Consider the following 21,502-nt stretch of genomic DNA (forward strand, 5'->3'; position numbering starts at 1 on the left):
TGTGTTGTCATGTCAGCGCCCTTCATGCAGTGAAAGGTCACTGATCCCACTGTGGAAGAAAACTGGCTATTTACATATAGGAGTGACTGAGAGCACGTCTGCTGTTGGGCATCATGTCTGGTGTCCAAAGACCAGTGGAAAACCAAACAGTTTTAGCACTATGATTTTAAAGACAAGAGCGAAGTAAAGTCATGTCCAGCTTCCATCAGAAATGGCATCTGAAACATTTAATCACATATTAATAACCCTTAATAAGCCTTGTTATTAACTGTGTTAATAACTCTTTCTGAGATAATGGGTAGGGTTTGTTTCTGGTACACGGTTTAATCCTGCAGCTTTCAGTGTAACTATTGAGAGGCGAGAAGAAAATCTGGGGCTGTTAGGGCAGTTTGCATAGGAAAACTAGAAGAGAAAACAATAAATGTGAGCAACGCATAGTGTCATGAAGAACCATACTGTGTTCTTCTTTACCTCACCTTTCTCTGGGGCTTGTGTGGAGGGATTTGATTTCACCTGTAAATCGCAGAAGAGTTTGCTCTCTCAAGCACAAATGTCCTGATTCTGTTTTGATGTACAATAAGCTACATGACAAGAAACTCCTCCAGTGTAAAATAGTTGTAAGGAGAACCAGATCCTTACCCTCCAGCTGTCCGTGGCACTTCGATAAAATATGGTTCATAATTCTCTTTGTACCTGTGGAGCAGTCTCACAAGCACAGTACCTTGTTACTGTCCTTGAGAAATGTTGTAGAACTCCATCAGGCTTATTCAAACAATGCATAAGAGTCCTTAAGCAGAACTCAATTACCATTCAAGTGGAAGAATAGGTAATTGGACAACGCTCATCAGTTTTGGAATAAATTATATTAGGTGGCAGATCTGAAAAGCAAACCTTTAGGTTATAAAACAGACGGGAGATTATTTTAATGAAAGGCACTCACAAAATTTCCAGTAGTGTTTGCTAGGTTAGAAATAACGAAAAAAGCCTTTTCACTGTATTTCAGATAGAAGCAAAAGAGGAGGTGCATGTACATTTTACATTTTAAGTTATCTAGACTGCTTTCAAACTTGAAAAGGAACCACTGTTAGAGGTTTCTCATATTATTATTATATCCAACATGTCTCATCCCTATGTAACTACTATCAAGCTGTGACTCAGGAGCAGCATTAATATTAAATTTTATGAGTGCAGACGGGAAACTGAAAACACTATTCACTAATTTCATTCTACCTTAAATTAACCTGTAAATATAGGCATTGATAAAAACATACATGAATGGAGTCGTGTGTGTATATTTTCATAAATGTACTGTCGGTGGTAACTTTTCATAAGTATCACTAAAATGTTTCAAAGCTATTTGGACATCTGATTGTCAAAAGAAGCAATAACAAATAAGTATTCCTGAACTGTTTGTAAAAGGAAGAGACAAAGTTATAAGAGAAATCTAGTCTATATTCCCATAATATAAGCCATAGTTACTAAAATAGAAGGAATATATTCCATGGTTATTGTTTCTTGTAAATATACTAGAACTGAAATACTCTTCAAATCCCCCAAAATCTGGAATATAGCATATGAAGTAATCTGAAGTTCATATCTTGAAATACACAAATAAAATATTTCAGAAGAATAACTCAGTCATGGTTAATGCAAAATATTGGTGATCTGCAGAAAGTCACGGCTAATTTTTGTGAATATAAGATTCTGAATAAAGGCAAGAAGAATGTTGGCTCAATCAATGTGCAATTATACTGGGCCCATAATCAGGTGTATTTGTACCTGCACTGTTTGTTTGGAAAGAATGCAGCTGCTGAAGGAACTAATTTATTTTTTAATGAATTCATAGTCAGAATGTAGCCATGTTGCCAAGACTATATACTGTACAGATATATAATATATTCAAACTTTATACATATATATAAATGGTTGATATATATGGTTGTTGTATTTTTATATTTAAATAATAATGACACTGATTAGCTAAACAAAATATAGAAGCTTCGTGTAATTTAAACACCTACACTTTACAATATTCAAATTTTGAGCATAAACATATATGGCCAAATGTTTTGGAAAAAAAAACAAACCTGCAAAAAACCCCAATAAATGTGTGAATTTAGAGGATTTTCATTTCAAAGTAGTGCAGACCCCATTTTCCCTGTCGCTGAAGTTGTTACACTTTGCATGGTATAGTGAAATATTCATTGCCTATACTAACGATTGGATATGACCTTGGAGTCTAATGATTTCAACAGTTACCTAGGATGAGGGAAAGTGGGGATCCAGTTCCTACACTAATGAATGTTCTTGTTCTATATTCAACAATAATTGTACAAAACACATAAATATTCATTGGCCTTGAGGCTCTCTCCCCTTTCAGATGAGCATACTCATACTCAGGTGAAAGCCACGCTTGATTTTCTTGTCACTGTGTGATTCGACCTCATAGTTTCTTTAGTGACTGGGTTTAGGAGGTTGCTGCTTTGGTCACTCTTCAGTTTACTACTCATTTAAACTGTGATTTCTCAAAAGAGAAAATGCACACGGATTTACACGTACACTTTTCCTTAATATTCATCTTTAGTTATCCCCTCCCAGAAGGATATTTTACTTCCAATATCCTGTTGATCCTACAGTACTTTGGGCATTTAAAGGTATGGATAAAATTATAAGAGAGATCCAAATAAAGAAAAAGAAGGCATATCAGAGAAAATGTATTGCTGTGAGTGAGATGAAGACCAAATCAGAGCATTCACAGTCAGTAAGTACATCTTCTATCTAATCTGTTTTCCACAGGAAACAGTTCATTTTGTGGATTGCAATTCAATTAATCTCCTGGATTAACAACTGGAGGTAAAACTGAAGTTAAAATTCCTAAATTTTTGTTATGTTTACAAACTATTTTTCCCCAAACATGGACAAATAAAGCAAGTTTCAACTTTGCTTTTACCTTCTTCAGCATAGAGGTTTCTGAATAGCATGTTAACTTTAGCAGCAGGGTCAGTAACATTGCCATAATGATCAATAATACTGTCTCACTTCTTTTTATTCTTTTTTTTTTTTTTATTCAGCAGCATCACTCCCCATCCGTTACATTTTCACAAAATGGTTTGCTGACTCTAGCAAGACACACAAAGAATCTTTGTGCACAATTTATCAGTACAGTTCCTAAGAGATCCTGCAAATACAGTGAAAAACAGGATATTCCCCCTTCATGTTCAGTTCATTTTAGACTATCTTCTAACCTTCCTTCCTGAGGAGCCTATTTTAGAGTTGCTCTGTTAACTGATATCAACTAGGTCTGCTTCTTTTATTTTGTTAAGTCTGTCCCTAATCTCTGGTACCAGCTGTAAAGTGTTCTGTAGTTATTTGAGAGGAGCAAGTATGAAAGAGGGATGGAGAAGGTTAATTACGACAGCATACTTAATATTGTTCCCATTCAAGTAAATGGCAGTTTTGTTATTTGATATAATAGAGGCAGGATTACACCAATTATAATTTTATAATCTCCCCATTAGAGCAGCACAACAGCAACTCCATTAAAACATATTGCTTAACATTAGATCCCCTGCTGATAGAATCCATAAAATAGAACTTTAAATGTTCAAAACATGAGATACGTAACATGATGTTATATCATGCAATAGCTGTGCTTTTTCTGAGCTATTACAATCATTCTCATTAGGTAAAATTCACTCTTTTTCGTATTTTAATCTCATAAAATCACACCATTTCTCAAACCTTTTCTAAAATATAGAGAGTGCAATGCCTAGATTGATTTTTTTTCCCTTCCTGATGCAGAAGTTTCGGCTTAATAAGGGAAGAAAGAGCTCAGCATTAATTTAGCACATGAAAATTGCAACTGTGGGGATAAACAGACCACTGGAAAATGTAGTCTTCCAACCCATTACTATTTATTCTAATTTATTTTTTTAAAGAAGTTCCCCACTATTTTACCCCATGATCACACATAAATAAATAAATAAGTGCTTGAATTATCATGGCATTTGAGAAACAACCATCCTTCCAGGTCTAGTCTTTGTATTGCTCATCCACATGGAGGCCCTTAATGCCCTTCCAAAGTGCTGTAGAGATGTGCTTTCTGGACTATGTATTTTCAGGGCTACATTTTCACCAAATTTCACCGAAGTTAACAAAGCTAGCTCAGCAGAAAATCTGATGACCGATTCTAAACACCTGTGTGTCCAGCTAGGGAAGTAGGTCAGTATTAGAACTTACGTGAAAAAAAACCCAACAAACAAACAAAATCCTCACTCTGCAAACCTAATTTTATTATTTCAGCTATCAATCTGATGCCATACGTAGAACAGACCTTTTAGCATCTTTTTAAGCCAAAAAGACACCGTAGAGAGTTTATTAACAAAGGGATCAGTCTAGCCACAATATTTCACTCCCATGCAAAATTTCCAAGATCTGTAGATGTGGAAGAATTCACATCTGTTGTGATGCTCAACCATGTTAAGATTTCTCCTGTTCAGTCCTTTAATTAATTAGTTCATTAATATGGATATTTTTTACACAGGTTTTCTTACCTCTTAAGAAATGGCAGCAGTAGCAACTTTTATATTTTCCCTGCCAATGTGGATTTATCATTTTTATTCTTACTTTTCAGAATCATGAGTTTTTAAAATAGAGGCAGGTAATTTAAAAATACAAATTGTCATGAGTTTTGTAGATAGCCACTGTTTAACGATTTCTTGTTGCTTCACTTCAAACTGCTAAACGTCTACGCCTGACTTTTATCTTCACTTTTGCTTTGAAGTTGATGAAGAGGTGTATATTCACAAGCTAGAAAACCCACATAAAATGAATCTGCGTGTACTACAAGCTCATAACTACACTGTGGCTCACAAATCCAGAAGTTTCTATGAGTTACTTAAATGTACATACAGCCTATAAGTGTCTTAAAGTAGACAGTGATGCGCCAATGTTGAGATGACTTTTTAGGCACCTTATTTCAATGATGTCTCTCATAATGAAAATAGCTAAGCAGAACTGAGCATATTAAATAATGAGGCGAAAATTTTAATGTCATGTCATATCAATAGTCACATTAATTTATCACCTTGAAAGATCCTTAAAACTGAGAAAAAAATTGCCAGTCTCTTCAAATATTCTTCATTTCTACACTACAGTTTTCTTTAGTATTGTCGCAACCTATTGAATGGATACTTTCTTGGGTCAGAGTTTGATCAGCTTTGGCAACTGAAGACAAAATTCTAACTACTAAAGTGATTCTTTTGTATTTGGTTATATACATGCATATTACATATAAAAAAATCATACGGTAGGGCCCACTAGAGCTATATGTATTGAGGATATAGTAGTCTAAGCTAACCATTAGCACACATTTTTAAGAATATCCATAGGTACTCAGACTAAAAATACTTGAACCAAATTTTCAGAGAAATCAGCCTCTTTCAGTACTTGTTTCAAACAGGATGACTAATGTCCAGCTGCATACCTTCCTGGTCACCCTGGACATGGGGTAAGTTTCTGTAGAGCTCCTCTTCAGCTGGGGACCCACTGCACAGCCAGGGGCGAAAAGAGGAGACGGCCTGAGAAGCTCTTAAAATCCCACTATTGCGAAATTTGTTTTTTTCATTGGTCAAGAAGCAATTTCCACTTTAAGTTTGCAATTCCTCATTTCTTTAGTTTATTTTCATTTAGTGAAAAAAGTGAAAACTACTAACAGTGGTCGTAATAGAACCATAAACTAAATTAGAAAAGAAATAAAATGTGTAATTCTATCACTATGCCTGAGATTCAACAAATGTTTCAAATTTACTTCTGTAATATGCAAGATGTTAAAGTCATACCCTGCATGCCATACCGCAATGTTTAAATACCGTATTTTCATATTTATACCTTAGTACAAAACAATGAGATATATTTTGCAATGCATTACCCACACAAGCAAGCAAACCACGGTGTTGAACTCAGAGATGGGGTTTTTTTCTGTGTGTTTACTTTACAAAATGAGCACAGCTGAAGAATACTGAGTTGTGACGAAACTTTAATGATGAAAGGGGAACTTGGAAATTGAACGGCCATAATTTCTCCCTGTAAAAGTATGAATCCTACAATAAGTATTCCTGGAATGCTGCAGCTTTTTAGGAAACCTGTAACACTACAGGAATGTAAAACCAAGTGGCATCTTCCTCTGCATTCTCAGAACTTAAAAACTAACAAATCTGTTTATTGTTAATGGCACAAAAGGAACCAAAGAGCCTGCAAGAACATGGGCAGGAAGAATGTTGTCAGCACTGCTTTCAGGCCAGTGCCTGGAAGAAGCAGATTGCTGTGTGATAGAGGTTACTTTCCTTTCGGAATTAAAAGGTGAGTTAGGTTTTAGTGAAAGCTGAACATTTAGATAACAGAAAAAGTTGGCAAGGCAGCTCTGTGGGATTGCTGTTACTGGAACTCATCCATCCATCCATCCTTTAAATCCCCTCCCTAAAGAAGCTACTTAGCAATAATCTCATAAATTCTGCCATACTACAATAAAAGTAAATTGATGTCTTACTACAGCTCCCCAACAATCGAAGCAAATACCTCTCTGAGACTGGATCTTACAAAAAACTTCCATGTTCAATCAGGCAGATGCAGAAGTCGTCTTTAATAAAAGGTTTTCAAAGCACCAGGGAGGATGTCGTGGTTTGGGATGGACCAGCCACTGAATGAGTGTAAGGGAAAGAGTTTGAAAAGCAAATAACATCATAGCTTGGTCACATATTTGAGATCAGAAGATAAAGTTGCAGTTCTTGTGCTGAGTCACAAAAAAAACGCTCTTGGACTGAGGTCTTTGACATCTCTGGTAATATTCATGTCATGGTGACCTTAGCTGATCCAGAACAACAAGTCTCTCTCTTTTGCTGGCTTATCACTCTTTTTTTTTTGAAAAAAAAGAAAATCATTGATTTTCCTTAGCTTGGAAAGGTGAAGTCACAATTATTTTTTTTTTTAAAAGACACAAGTAAATTTTCACCTAACTCTAACAGTTACTTTAATGGAACTTCAGGGGACTGAACTTACACAAACAAGTAAAGCTATGAAAAACATACAATCCTAATAACCTGACCTGAAAATGTTATCCATGGCAGCTATCAATATGTCACTCCTGTGGGTCTCACTTTCAGGATGCTTTCTGCCTGCCCAATTATAATGGACTTGTGTATTGTTAATTAAGATGCACTTTGAACATCTGATGTTACTTATATGTTTAATTCTTTAACATCTTAATTGCATTTTTTAAAAAAGACTACTGTAAATAGAAAAGTTCCTTTTAAATATTTCCTGTTATCCATCATCTTTCCCTGTGACTCTCAGCGTGTTTTTGTAGTGGGCTTTAAATCTAAAATGTATAAGTCTTGAAAGGCAAATTTATGTGAATTCATAATACTAAGCAGTACATAATTAGATTTTTAAAAATGCAAGTGATAAAACATGTCTACTTTCTCTGTTGTCGCTATTTATAACTGGCACATGGAATTTAATATGGATGATTACTTTCTCAGGATTTTACACATTAGCTACAGCTATGGCATTACCCCAGTACTTCTTGGTTGTTCAGATGTAAAATATTTTTCAGTTGTGCATATTAGAAAAATTCTGTTAATCACATTTGTCTTGTCTTAATAGAAGACAAAGTCTTATATCACCATAGTGATGTGTTAATTTCTGTATTGTACTTATCTCTCTTTCAGTATGATTCTAATACTAGCCATGATACATCATTTTTATTCAGCCAACCATTCCTACTTTGTAAACATCTGCAAACTATTAATGGATTTTAAAAAGCGGGCCATTTGTACGTATTGCTTTATAACATTTCATGCCACCATTTATTTAAAAGCAAGCCCTCAATATGAATAAAAAAAGTTGTTGGTTCTCACAAATTCACAACCCCAAATGACAACACTTTAACATATTTACAAAATTAATTATATTTCAGTATAGGAAGAGTTCATGACTTTTGTAACTGTTCAAATATATATATATTTTTATGCCATTTTTAGGTTAGACTTTTCCTCTGATTGCAAAAAGTAAACCTTATTTCAATAAAAAAAATTCAAATCCCAAGAAACCAAATTTACACAAAGAGTGCATTATTTGTAAGCACTTGAATTTTAAATAGTAATCAATTAAGCTGAGCTAAAGCAACAGGCTATATTCTTCAGGTCTCATCTTTGACAAATATAATTTTCACTGCAATCCTTCAGAGACTTGTACCTGTCTCTTAATTTTGTAAATATGAAATATATTACCAAAATCTTTGGAAATAGTAACACCGGTTACTAAAAGATCTGCATGTATCTTTTCAAGACAATAGTATTCACAGGCACGTAACAGGATTGCTACACTTATAAAAATACAACCCCTCAAAAAATATGAATAATATAGCATCTTAAAATTTAATTATGTCTTTTTTCAATGTGTTTCTTCAGTACAAGACCATACTTTCTAACCCATTGTTGGAGATGGAAAAAACCGTCTTGCATAACTTCTCTGAGTAACCAAGGATTTTTCTTTCTCTGACTCTTTGCCAGAAAACAAAATTTTATAGGAATTGAGCAATGTGGTGACAAGTTTTATTGTTTCTTAGTTATAACTAGATGGTTTTTACAATATGAAAAGTTGTGCAGGGTGCAGAAATCTTTCTACTTGATACAGTCCTCAAAATAGCATAGAAAAGAAGGAAAAAAAAAAAAAAGAGAGAGAATATAAGCCCTGAGCTCCTTCAGGCTTAATGATATATATGCTACACTTAAAGCTTTTCTTTAACATGTTTTATTTTCAGTATGTGGCATTGAATAATCTTACCACTGTTTAAAAGCCTAGGCAGTGTGAAAACTGTTGAAAGAAGCTGATACACAAAGCTAACTAAACTAGTAAGGCTGCGAGGATTTAAACTATTATTAGAGAAGAAAAATTCTCATCTTAGAAGCATGCTTTGTAAATACCATGCAGTCTTTCCAGACGGCTTCATTCCTTTTAACTACGAAATGCTACAGAACTTGTACGCATCTTATGCCAAGTCAGACCTGCCCATAATAAAAATATTTAACTTGCAATACATACACCGCTCCTGTTATTGATAGAAATATCAAAATTTATTTTGATGTTATAACTAAATAGGATTTGGTATGGACAGTTCTGGTTGAGAGATCAGTCCATTGTCCTGAGCCAACAGGGGTCCCAAACCAGCTGGGGCCTTTCCAGCATTCCCAGCTCCCATAGGAGCACTGCTTTTGTGGGTCATGGTCTACAGGTAGTACTGTGAGAAACCTCCAAAATAGTCACCCTGGCTGATACTGTATGGATCTTGCTCTTCCTCGGAACCACTGCTCTTACCCATGCTACAGACCAGAAACCAAAAAGTCCTCAGCTTGCTCTCTTGAACTTCAGATAAAGGCTTGAACTATTCTGAGGAATTAAAGATTAAAGATCACTTTTTTCTTACTCAGGATATGATTGCATATGTCTTTACTGAAATACTATTAATACTTATATCATGCATCCCTAAAAGCCTATATGTATATCCCCATCTTCATCTGTCTTTTTGAATTCTACTTTATTTCATGGGTGATTGAATGGTCATGTATATAAAAGGTTAAAAAATTGATTTAAAATCTCCTATAAAATGCTATATAAATATCAGCGATGACTCAATTATATTGTTGTGAATAGTGTTCCTTAAAACAAAACAAAAAGTGTGAGGGTTGTTAATATTAGATGTTAACAACTCTACCCAGCTGTGCATCTATAGTAGTGACAGAAATTAAAAAGCAGATACCCTCCCACGATGAAATTCCCCCCAACTTACTTCAAGATTACATGGTTGATGAAAGTACAGCAAGTACTAATTTCTGGAGGGAATAATGTCTTGTAGTTGCAATAATTTAAGGAATAATGTACCCCCACTGTACTTAATAAGGCTATAATTCCATCAAAGGCTTCCGGGGACATCATAAACCATGAGAGTGAAACTCGAGTGGTTTCCTCATGTCACCAGAAGGCTGAGATGGAATTACAGTCTTAATTTATATTCATTTTGAAGGAGCCTTATTTAATATTGCACATTGATCGTGATTAATGCCTTTGGAACTGCCAAAAACTATTAGCTGTGTTCATGGGCTTTTGAAGCCACCAAAAGTCAATTGTGCCACTGACTAGTGATTCTCAGAAATTCTTTTTTTTAAGAGCTATGGCTCAGCCAGCACAAACTTGTATAGCTATGCTAAAGTTAACATCAATTTGGTCGTATATTTTTATTGCTTTTCTCCTTCATATTGAGGGAAAATGGGAAATCTTTCTTCTGTCTAAGTGCATAGCTCTTTATATAAGTTCATTGCAAATTAAGGGGAAAATTAATTGGAAGCATTTGGTTAACTTAATCATTGAACATCACTGGATGAATACGGTTTTATTAAAGGGAGTTTTCAGTTAAATCCCAATAATTTCTCCACATCATATGTGAGTTAACTGTACAGGGAGAAGCTTTATTAACAGAAGGGAATTCTTTTTGGTGAAAACAGATAAACTGTTTTAAAAAAAGAGGGCTATATGGAATGGTCCAGAGAGCCCACAGACAAAAGAGTTTGGGCATGGCAAAAAAAAGGGGAAACCTAGTTCTTAAATAAGTTGTAGATCAAAGTTACTAAAGGTAAAATAATGTCCAAATAATCTCTGGCTATTCAAAGAGTTCTGTCTTCCTCTCCTACACTATAAAGTGGGATTCAGTTATGGATACAAGAACCTAAGTTCCTCAGTCAGACCAGCAGTCCACCTAACCCAATACTCACTCCCTAATACAGAAGAAAGCAAATGAGCGTTAGGGAGCCTGACCAATTTCTATGGAAGTTAGAGGGTACATTCCTCGTATTTCCTATAGTATCTATTTATGTCCATGATATTCTTTAATTTTCTAATCACTTTTTGACTTGGTGGTACTGTCTACCTCCACAGCCTCCTATGACAGAAAGCCCTTAAAGTCTTTGCTTAAAGGACTGCTATTGAAAAATATGGGTTAGTGTGATCTCCTGGTGGTTTCTGAATATCCCTACTTGCCTAAACATAGGGATTTGACATCATTGGGGTGCTATATGGTATACAATCTAGCCTCAGGCTTCCTCTCTTGGAGGGTCCCCATAGGTCCGGTGTGGATAGTTGCCAACCACTTGCGGATTTCTTAGATATCATAGGGGATCTAATACAGTAGGAGATGCCTGTGTTTAGATAATGGCATTGAATGAAAACGTTTGCATGTGTCAGAGAAGCTGCCATAAAATGTATTTCCTTGGAGATGACATTGCGTCAATTTCTGAAATTCCTAGTGGTGAGTAGCTGATTTGATTTATACTTTTGAACAGAAAGCACATTGTCAGTGTAATGTCAGCTCCTCTTTACAACAATGTATTCCAAGTAGAGGATTTATATTTGTAATTTGTTAAGATCAGCTACGGATAGAAATGAATCACATACAACTCCTATTGAAAGGCCAACTCCTATTTGGCCAATTTCTAAGATGATGGGAGTGCAAATTGGTCTTTAAAGCCAAAACCATAATATAGTACTCGTAGTTATATAGCACTTTTGAGTAAGATAAATATACATTCTACACCCAAAACTGAAAAAGCAGCATCAGAATATAATGAAAGAGAAATACAGTGTTGTCTACTTCAAGCATAGCAATCCCACTTGGCTTTTGGAAGGAGATGTTCTCAAGCCCAGGACCTGATTCAAAAGGCTACCTTTGAAGAACCACTGTATAACAACCGTAATATCCTTGCATGGACCAGCAAAAGTCAAACTAGGTGGCAGTTTTTCACATGATATGTGAAGATATATATGCTTTGGCATGTGGTGTTTTGAATGCTGAGAGTTTACAAGCCTTCAAAGGGCATTGGAACAAAGGAAAGGAAGAAAAATCCAGGGTACTTAAAACAAAACAACTCTGGCTGAGAAAGTCCCAGAGTCAAGAATTTTTCGAGACTGAGAAAAAACTCTCAGGTTTAATAGTATAGACATGTCTTGTTCTCACAGTCTTCCCTAGGCATTTGGTCTTGGTCATATGGACTGTTCATCTGAAACAGTCCAGCAGAGCTGCTGTTACCCTCCACCTCCCTGCAACAAACATTAAATCCCGGCTTTGCTTCCCGAGACAGATTGCAAGTTTTTCAGTTTCCACAAGTAACATTGCAATCAATGCCAAATTACTCATATGTTTCAACCTTCTGTGGAGTCTAGTACAACATTCCTGGTACTTCTTTACTGCTGTTTCGTAAGTAATCATCTCTGCCTGGGTTCTCTGAAAAATTCATCAAATTCATCAAAACCAGCCCATATCAATAATAAAGCTGCCCTCTGAATGTTTTTCTTCTTATTAACAGCCAATGCTCTGAGAGAAACACTGTTTGAACTTGCCCAGGTTGCCTTCCTTGTTTAGGAGTTCCAACACTAGAGGAGCTTGATTGCTCCAATCCACTCAGGATACTTAAAAAAATAATAATCTCCTTATACTCCTGATATTATGTGGTTTTAAGCCATACTCCAAGAAAAGGTGTCCTCAGAAGTTATCTGCTTCATTCTGTACTTCAGTTCCTATTGCTATTGAATAATAAAAATGCATTTTTATAGCCATTTCTAGCTGTTCTTTGTCCAAAATAACGACATGAAGAATAGAATAATGGATACACAGGTAGAATTACTAACAATCAATAAAAAATTTATTTACCCAAAAGAAGAGTTCTGGTATAGGTGGTTTGCATGTGCAATGCTTCTGTGATTAATGGGTGAAAAATAGCAGTGAGTTCTGGAACTCTGAAATGTATATATAATTTTAAAAGATTTATGGCCAACTGGATATAAGGGGAAACTTTCTTTTCCCCATGAGGACAATGAAACATTGGAGCACATTGCCCTGAAACACTGTGCAGGCACCGTCTCTGGAGATTTTCAAGATCTGAGCAACCTAGACTGACCTCGAAGCTGATCTGGCATATAAGCACAAGGTTGGACAAGAGAATTCCTGAGGTCCCTTTATCCTATCATAGCATGTTTGTATGCCCTAGGTTGCTGTAAATAAATAAATAAATAAATAATGCAATAGAATCATAGAATCATTTAGGTTGGAAAAGACCCTTGGGATCATCAAGTCCAACCATCATCTCCACTCTACAAAGTTCTCCCTTACACCATATCCTCCAACACCACATCTAAACGACTCTTAAACACATCCAGGAATGGTGACTCCACCACCTCCAATAAGCCATTTCAAAGATCTATTACCCAATTGTCATAAGATGCAATTTTTTCTTTGTTGAGAACAAAAAAGGGAGTGGCTTCAGCAAATTATTGCTCCATTGAACTCCATTTACCTAGACATCACCTTTGCCAACAATTGGTTTCTATTAGCTTCGCTGCTGTACATGAAAATTGGAAATAAATGAGTTTGCTAAGAAGAAATTGCAAATTTTTTTCCTGGAATGATTTGTAAAATGTTTTCCATTTTTGAAACTTTATTCCCAATAAAAACATGTAATAAAAGGGAAAGAAAGGGAACAATTGGTAAATTGGAATAGTACGTTTGTTAATATTATTTTAATGAGCTGTTAACTATGAAAATTTATTACATTGGACTAGAAAAGGTGCCAACATAAAATAAACAGAAAAATAATAGGATGTTGTTGTACCTGTTCATTGATGAATATCCTAACTTATTTTCTAGTTTTGGGTGTTGAAATTTTTGTCTGCAAAGCTTGATATATTTTGAACGATTCTTCTCAAAATGGAAGCAACCCAAATATATAAATCACTTTTGAAAATTTTTAACTATAATAACTTTCAAATACTTGCGTGCATTCTATAAGAACATTGACAATGTTAAATACGTATTTCTGGTTCATCTGTGATATCTTGGTATTTTTAGGTATCATTTACTGTGGATTTATAGCCAATATCCTCCTGACAGTATAGGTAAAAGTTTTTTTCCCTCCTTTACTCTCATTTGAAAGGTGAATGTTTTGATGTTACTCTCCAGGCCTGAGAATCAATAAGAATAAAATAATATTTTCAAATGGGAGCACTTTGGATTATACTTTTCTGTAGGATGGAAGCTTTCCCCCCATTTTTTCCGCATTAAAAAAAAAAAAGAAGAATGCATGAACATGCACTCCTTTTTTAAAGAAGGATTTTTTTATTGCCAACATGGACAAACTGTAGGAAAAGTATAAAAACGGCTTACAAGTTAATTTTGTACAGAAGGACTCTCCTTACAATAAGAAGAATATTTTCAGGTAAACAGTAGTCTTTTCTCCATGTAGAACTAGGTGAGATTTAAAGGTCAAAACAAAGCTATTTTCAATCAGTGGTGATCCTTATTCCCTCCACAGAAATTCGTCTATGAAATGTGTGCTAAGGCAGGTATGCATGAGCTGGGGAGAGAGTTCATTTGTGTTTATGTGTGAATATATAAATATATAAATTTCAATATACATAAATATATATATATAGCTATATAAATATAGCTACACACAGTAAGGGGTTGTGCATGCCTGAGTCTTCTCTAAGTTCATTTTGTTCATTGCCCTGCCAATAACCTTAGTTACAACAAAGTAGGATGCAGTGGCATTGTGTGTGATGAGGAAGATCATTAAATTCATACAGGTTTTACGTAGATACAAACTTTGGTGCAGAGGATTCCCAAGAAAAGCAGAGAGTGGTGTAGCAGGACATCTTTGTTTTAACCTTTTTTAATAAAAGTTTTCAAGATTTCCAGTTAATTGATCTCTGGAGAATACACAGTAAATTATTTTATACTTCCCACATATTTCAACTTAATCTAATTGAGCATAAATTGAGAGAAAATACTTTTCCTTTCTCACAGTTCTGTTATTTGCCTCAAAGGTCCACCGCCACAGATAAAGGATCTTTAAATCTCTCCAACGGTTCACTGTTCTCAGGGCGTCATCAGAACCTGTTCGTACGAACAGAGATTTGTCTCAATTAATTAATGAATTCAATTTCCAACAGATAGTGCTGGCATCTCCTGTTACTTTGCGTAGATCACTAACTCAACAGAACTTTGTATATTTCCTGTTTCCTGCATCTCAGACAGTTGTTAATCCATCTTTAAAAATATTAGTAGTACAGCTATAAGCCCAAATGAGTGAAGAAAACTGTCATTAAAAGTCACAAAGATGGAGTTGCCCAAAAGGCTTAAGGAGATGTACTGTTTCATTTAGAAATACACGAAACTACAATTCAGTACTCTTCCTACAGCATATTAGTAGATATATTTTTTTATAAGGGTTAGGGTTTTGAGATGACAGTTATTCAAAAGGAGTCTGAAGGCCTCAGATTCCCCAGCAAGGCCTACAAATTATTGAGAAGCTGATCTCTCACGAAATTTTTTAAAATCCAGCCTTTACACTTGGAACAGCTCTGTATTTTTCCTACTCAAAATGCAGCTTTTTTTTTTTTTTTTTGTAAAGTAGGGAGTCATTGCAGGCTTTGTTTTACTCATATGCAGGGGCGCTCTTGTTCTGAATAATTTTTACACCTGTCTGCTCATAAATTTTTGCCTTTTATCATGTAACCTCTGTAAGATTTAAAGACTCTTATTTTATGGGTGCAAATTTCCAGATATTATTAATTTCATTTCTTTATGTTGCTGACCTTTTTAAGTCTACAAACTTAAGAAATATTTTAAAAGGTGGGATTGGATGTTGAATGAATTACAATTTATTTTAGTTTCTTTTTTATGAAATGAAATTTTCTAAAATTAAAAAAAAATATATTTTTTATCTTTCCAGAAATTAATTTTCTAATAATGTTTAGTGATTGAAAGGAGACAGGTATCATAGATTCAGGAAAAAAATATTTCCACCCTCTAAAACTGTTTAGTATAAGCTGGTGCCTTATGGCATAATAGGTGTATGTTTGAACTCTTTCCATTGCCTCTTTTTTTTTCCCCCCTCGCCTTACATTTTCCCTCTCACTATTCCCTAGTACTTTCAACTCAGAATATAACCCTCATATAGTTTCACTCTAGATTTGAATTCAATGACTGGACAGGTCTGTCCATAAAGAAAGCAAAATTGCACACATTTCATATTAAGCTTTATAAAGGCTTATTATTGACAGTGTCATTAGGTATTAGGAAATAAACTTTATGTAAGGTTTTCTACAGTGACACTCCTTGAACCAAATCCTACCAAAAATTTATTTCCTTACTTGCTCCGTCGAAGCAATATTTCTGATAATTGGAGTCTGATTCAGGACATGCACTGAGCCCATTTCTTTGTTGTACTGTACAGCCTCAGCTTTTAGGATACCAAAAAAGATGATATGTATGTGATGCATAGGAAAGAAAGGGAAACAATAAAATATGTCTTTTCCTCCACTCCATACAGCCCCCCATTAATTATATATCACTTCAGTTTATTTGTTGTTGATGCTTTTTTCAGTTAAGTAATTCCTAGCTTCTAGCTTTCCCCTGCTGTGTGGGAAGCACGGCAGTTACAAATGTGGACCCACGCTAGCCAGGAAAAAAAGTAAAAGGGAAAGGCAGGTGATAGATGATCCCTCTGCCAATGTCCAGACTGAGATGAAATGCAGCATTTCCCATTCACAGAAAAATAAAATTAAAAAAAAATTAAAATAAAAGTGTTGATGATATTTTACAAACCTTTTTAACCCCTACATTTTTCAGTAAAACTGATGTCCTTGTCACATACATTGTTAGAAACACTGGTTATTTGCTCAGCCGTAGAAATATGGAGTAAAAGATTGCGGGTTCAATGAAATGGCATTTTCCAATTAAATTGTGTTTTGCTGGAAGTTCCCCAAGCTCTGCCAAACACTATGGTTATACACCCTATGCAAAATAGAGATCTGAATCCTTTTTTGCATGACAGATTTTTGAATACATAAGACTTGGAGGAACAAAGCTTTGCAAGGTGAACATTACAAAGTGCCCAGTGCTTTTTCTTTCTCCCACAGGCTTTCCTGCAAGCATGGATAATAGGGACATTAGTTATTAAATTGGCACTGGGTCTTTCTCTATTTCTCTATCATTTTAAACAGGTTATTTAAAGCACATTTATAGTGGTAACTAAATAGAAGGTAACTTGAGTCAGAGGAAACTTCAGCACCCATTTTTTAATAAATCCTCCTGAACTTATAAATGTCCTTTGATCACTTTCAATAACTGTCTCTTGGAAGGTGCAAATATCTGCATCTTCATTTTTTTTGCAAAAACAAAGCAAATAAGTGACAAAAATCGGTTTTGGTTTTTTCTTTGGTTGGTTTTTTTTTTTTTGAGGTGGGACTTCATTTTCCAAAATTCTATATTATGACTGTAAATAAGCTCAAAAGAAAAAGTTATTTTAGACAATTATCACTCATAAAGAATGAAAAGGTAAAAGAAAATATCCGCCTGAGATTAAGAACAGAGTAACTGCTTATCACGTAGTTCATGGGCCGACACATGCAAAGGAACCGGTATTGGGTACCTCAATCTACTTTTAGCCTAAGTCAGACACAGGTAAACAAAGACAGCATTTCATTCTCAGTCTCTCACTTTCTTTTGGGACAGGTGCTCACTGCTGGTATGCAAAACCTTATTAGCCACAAGTACACAAAACTTTGTCGTATCTGTTTGTGCTACTCAAGACTCAAAACCAAAATGTTAGGGCTCACCTATATCGTCAAGTTACATTGCTATCTCCTTTGTGTATGCTCTTAACCAACAGCAAAACAAGACAAGATAGTGTGGCTCAATCTTCTTCGTGCTTGTAGGTAATGTTTTAATGTGAGGATGCACATAACTATTTTGAAGCATCAAGAACAAGGGGTACACTCTTACATTCAGACGAATATTTAATTCTATAGATCTGATTTTATATATTTTCTTAATTTTTTCTTTTCCCTTCAATCTGGTAAGCTCCATGAAGCTCTGTTACTGATAAACAATAAATATGGTGTTTCTGTGAAGCTAATACCCAGAATTGGTTTATTCTATTGTATCCCAAAAGACTGTCATAGAATATTCTAGCATAAAAAAACTTGGATCATATGTTACCATTGATTTTTAGTCATAGTTCTTTATTGATTTCAGTGGGAAGCTCTCATTAAGCATTCCTGGCATGAAATGGTCACTTGTATTAGCTTTTTTAGAAAAAAAACCCAAGTTGGTAAAAACGATCAAAATAAGCATCAAGAACTTTGCCCCATGTTGTGAGTAATCACAATAACAAAGTTATCTATCCTGCATCACAGAATAATTACAGCATGAGAAAACAACATTTTATTATATATTTCTTTTAATAAACATCACTCCTCAGGAGCTAAAAGGAGACAGATTAAACCATATGAATTGGGATTACTTTCTACAGAACTAAAAAATAAAATCTTCAGAGCCTGATGTTTCTCACTGTAGGAGCCATCTTGTGGAGGGAAATTATTTTCACTATGGTAGCTTAAAAAGCAGATTTGCTCTCCTTGAACTGGAAAACTATTCACAGGATGTAAAAAGCACACAGCCCTAAGTATGTCTCCCTTTCACAGCTTTAAGAGAAAAAAATGTCGAGCGATGAGTCAGGATAACGTTTTGGGCCTCTTTTATACCCATTATTGTATGCTTATTCCATAAAGATTTCTGTGCAGGATCCTAGATCTACTGGAGGGAGAATTTTAAATTTGGAGGTCAAGAAAGACACTCCTTTTTTAGGATTTTTAGAATTTAGATATGAATGTCTCTTATACCGTAGTACCAAAAAATTCATGCAATGTAGTTTATCACTTTTATCACTGTCCTATTTTCTGAGCAGTTTATAATACTTAAAGGACATATTTACTCACATATAGCAAGTTATTATCTGTCCTCATTTCCTAGATAACAAGGGGGGTTAAAGAAGGGTACACAAGAAATTTGTGAAAGAGAATGGAGTCGAACTTGAGAAGTTTTCCCACTTCTCATGCCATGGGTTTAAACACTGAGCTGTGCTTTTTTGCCATTAGCTATTACGATGCTTATATAAATCCTCATTCTGTTATTGCCTACTCTAACTCCACAATTTATTTAATAATACACCTGATCTGGCTGGCAGTTCTGGCTGCGGGACTTTACGAGCTGCTTTTGTCTCTCAGCAGGGCTTGGAGATGCTTCTTTTCTTAGTCAGTCAAGCATCATTGATAGGGAAATCGTGTCAGTTCTGGCTGCCTCTGCTCCAGCCTACATTTGATCTGAACATCTTTTCTCTTGATCCTTCACTTTTGCTACTAAGTGCTTTGCTTTTGCAGCGAGCTTGTTCTAGCCCCGGTTTCTCTTAGTCATGTTGAGATCTGAGGTTGTTTTTCAGTCTTCATATGCTGGAATCCACTCCAGCGAAAGAGCTGGCCTCATTGTCTCACTTCTGTGCTGCAGAGTTCATTTCTTTAATGATCTGACCATTGTTCGCTTTCAATTCTGCCTTTGCAAACTGAACTGGAGCCTCACTGCTGGCTGTCTGAGGAGAGAAAGATGGGCCTGCTGCTTTTCAATGGAATTGGGTGAGGACGGCAACTCTGCTAGGAAAACAGGTTTCTCTTCCTGAAAGTTTATTCTTTAGTCCTCGCTTTTATCCTGAGCACAGTTATCCCAGCTTTCCTGCCTTGCAGAGACATGCTTTTCACGGGAATTGTTGCAAAAGAATGATGAAGCATTGCTCTTTTTGCCGTCTTTGACACCGTCTTTCTAGAAGACTCAAAAACTTGATTTTTAAAGTACCTTTATGCCCAGGTTTTCTTCAATATTGTTTACAGACTTAAAAATTTAAAATGTAAGGAAGAACATCAACAGTCTTAAAATCCACCTGACTCTCCTACAGGACAATGGTATGCAACACAGGTGAATATGCCAGAATACCTCATTGTTGAAGATTAGCAGCAAAACTAGAATCACTGGAAAGTTTTAAAAAAGTATAAAGAAACACCAAAGATTACTTAAGTAATGTTCCAAGGAAATAAGTTTTTGATTATTGAAAGCTTTTTTGGAAATGTTTTGTGCTTGGTTCAGCTTCTATTTTCTTTTTTATATGATACCATCAAAGCAAGTCAGTTCCACAATATCTTTACTCCTTTGGTATTCTCATTGTAGGGTCAGCTCTAAGAACGCAGGCCTTTCCCCAAAGACAAAGTTTTACCATTTCTTCTAGGTTTGCTGATCCAGAAAAATTCTAGAGGAGCAAGTAATATGGACAAAGCCGGCATTGAGACCACAGAAAATAGTACAGATCCCAAGACAGAAATGCAAACAAGGAAAGAGGCATTACTAAGGCATAAGGACAACAAAATTGTTGGGAAAAAAAGGATGTCCAAAACAGTTAAGGCCTGCAGACAAATCAGGGAGTTAGGGAAAGAATGTCTTTGGAAAGATTTCTTCCGTGCAGCCCCCACCCGGCACTTTTCTTTCATGCAGCAAAATTGAATGTATTAACAAAATACATGTGCATCTTTCATAAAAGTATCTGTGACCAAGTAGAAAAGTCTTTCAACAAGGTTTATGTTCTTGAGGTATAGTATTAAAAATCTCTTCCTAAAACCTGTAATTTCTGTTTCAGTGATAAAAATGACACTGATGTCTTCAGTTTTGCTGCTAACATATTCAGGTAGTTTCAGACAGCTTTCTGCCTATTTGAATTCCTTCAAGTTACCTTTGATTTTGTTTAAACAGGCAACAAAACCCAGGCATTTCTTACAGATTTAGTTACAGAATATATAATACTTCATCCTCTTAAGCAGGCTACTCAGTCTAGTTAAAGAATGTTGTTGATTTTTCAGTGTTTGTGCAGCTACAGTAGGTCTGACCTAAAACTCATTTAAATGAAAGACATCTATTGAATCCACGGGCTTTGGGGCATAAACCAGTCAGCCTTTCACTGACTCACTGAAATGCTGTAGTCAGATATATGATTCATGTTTCCTTCCAATACCTTGGACTTGAATGTGGTTATTCAAGGAGTTAGTAATCACAAGGCCAGTATTTTATAAGCTTTGAATTTTATAAGAATGCAGATAGATCAACTCAGTACTGTTCTTTCTGAACAGAATGATTTTTTTTAACAGTGCAATTCAGCCTCAAAACAGAAATGAAAGAGAAAAATCAAAAAAGACAACGTAAAAGCTGTATTAAAATTGCGGTTCAAAACTGAAACCTTCAAGTATAAGCATTCACAATCATTGATATTGGGAAAACAAGACAGCTAGATAAGGTGTTAGTTTGCAACCACAGATAACAAAAAAGTTAAAGGGATTTAGAGGAAATCTATGGATCAGGTTTTTTATTACATTGATATAATTGAGATTATCATTAGGCTTCATTAGAATCACTAGCTAGAGTTGTATAAAGTGGCAGCAGGTTTGATAAATGTGGTTGTAGACTATTTTGAATAAAGTATAAAAATAAAGATATGTAGGGAAAAAAAAAAACACAAAACAC

Source organism: Rissa tridactyla, chromosome 1, assembly GCF_028500815.1.
Source record: "Rissa tridactyla isolate bRisTri1 chromosome 1, bRisTri1.patW.cur.20221130, whole genome shotgun sequence".
Lineage (NCBI taxonomy): Eukaryota > Metazoa > Chordata > Aves > Charadriiformes > Laridae > Rissa > Rissa tridactyla.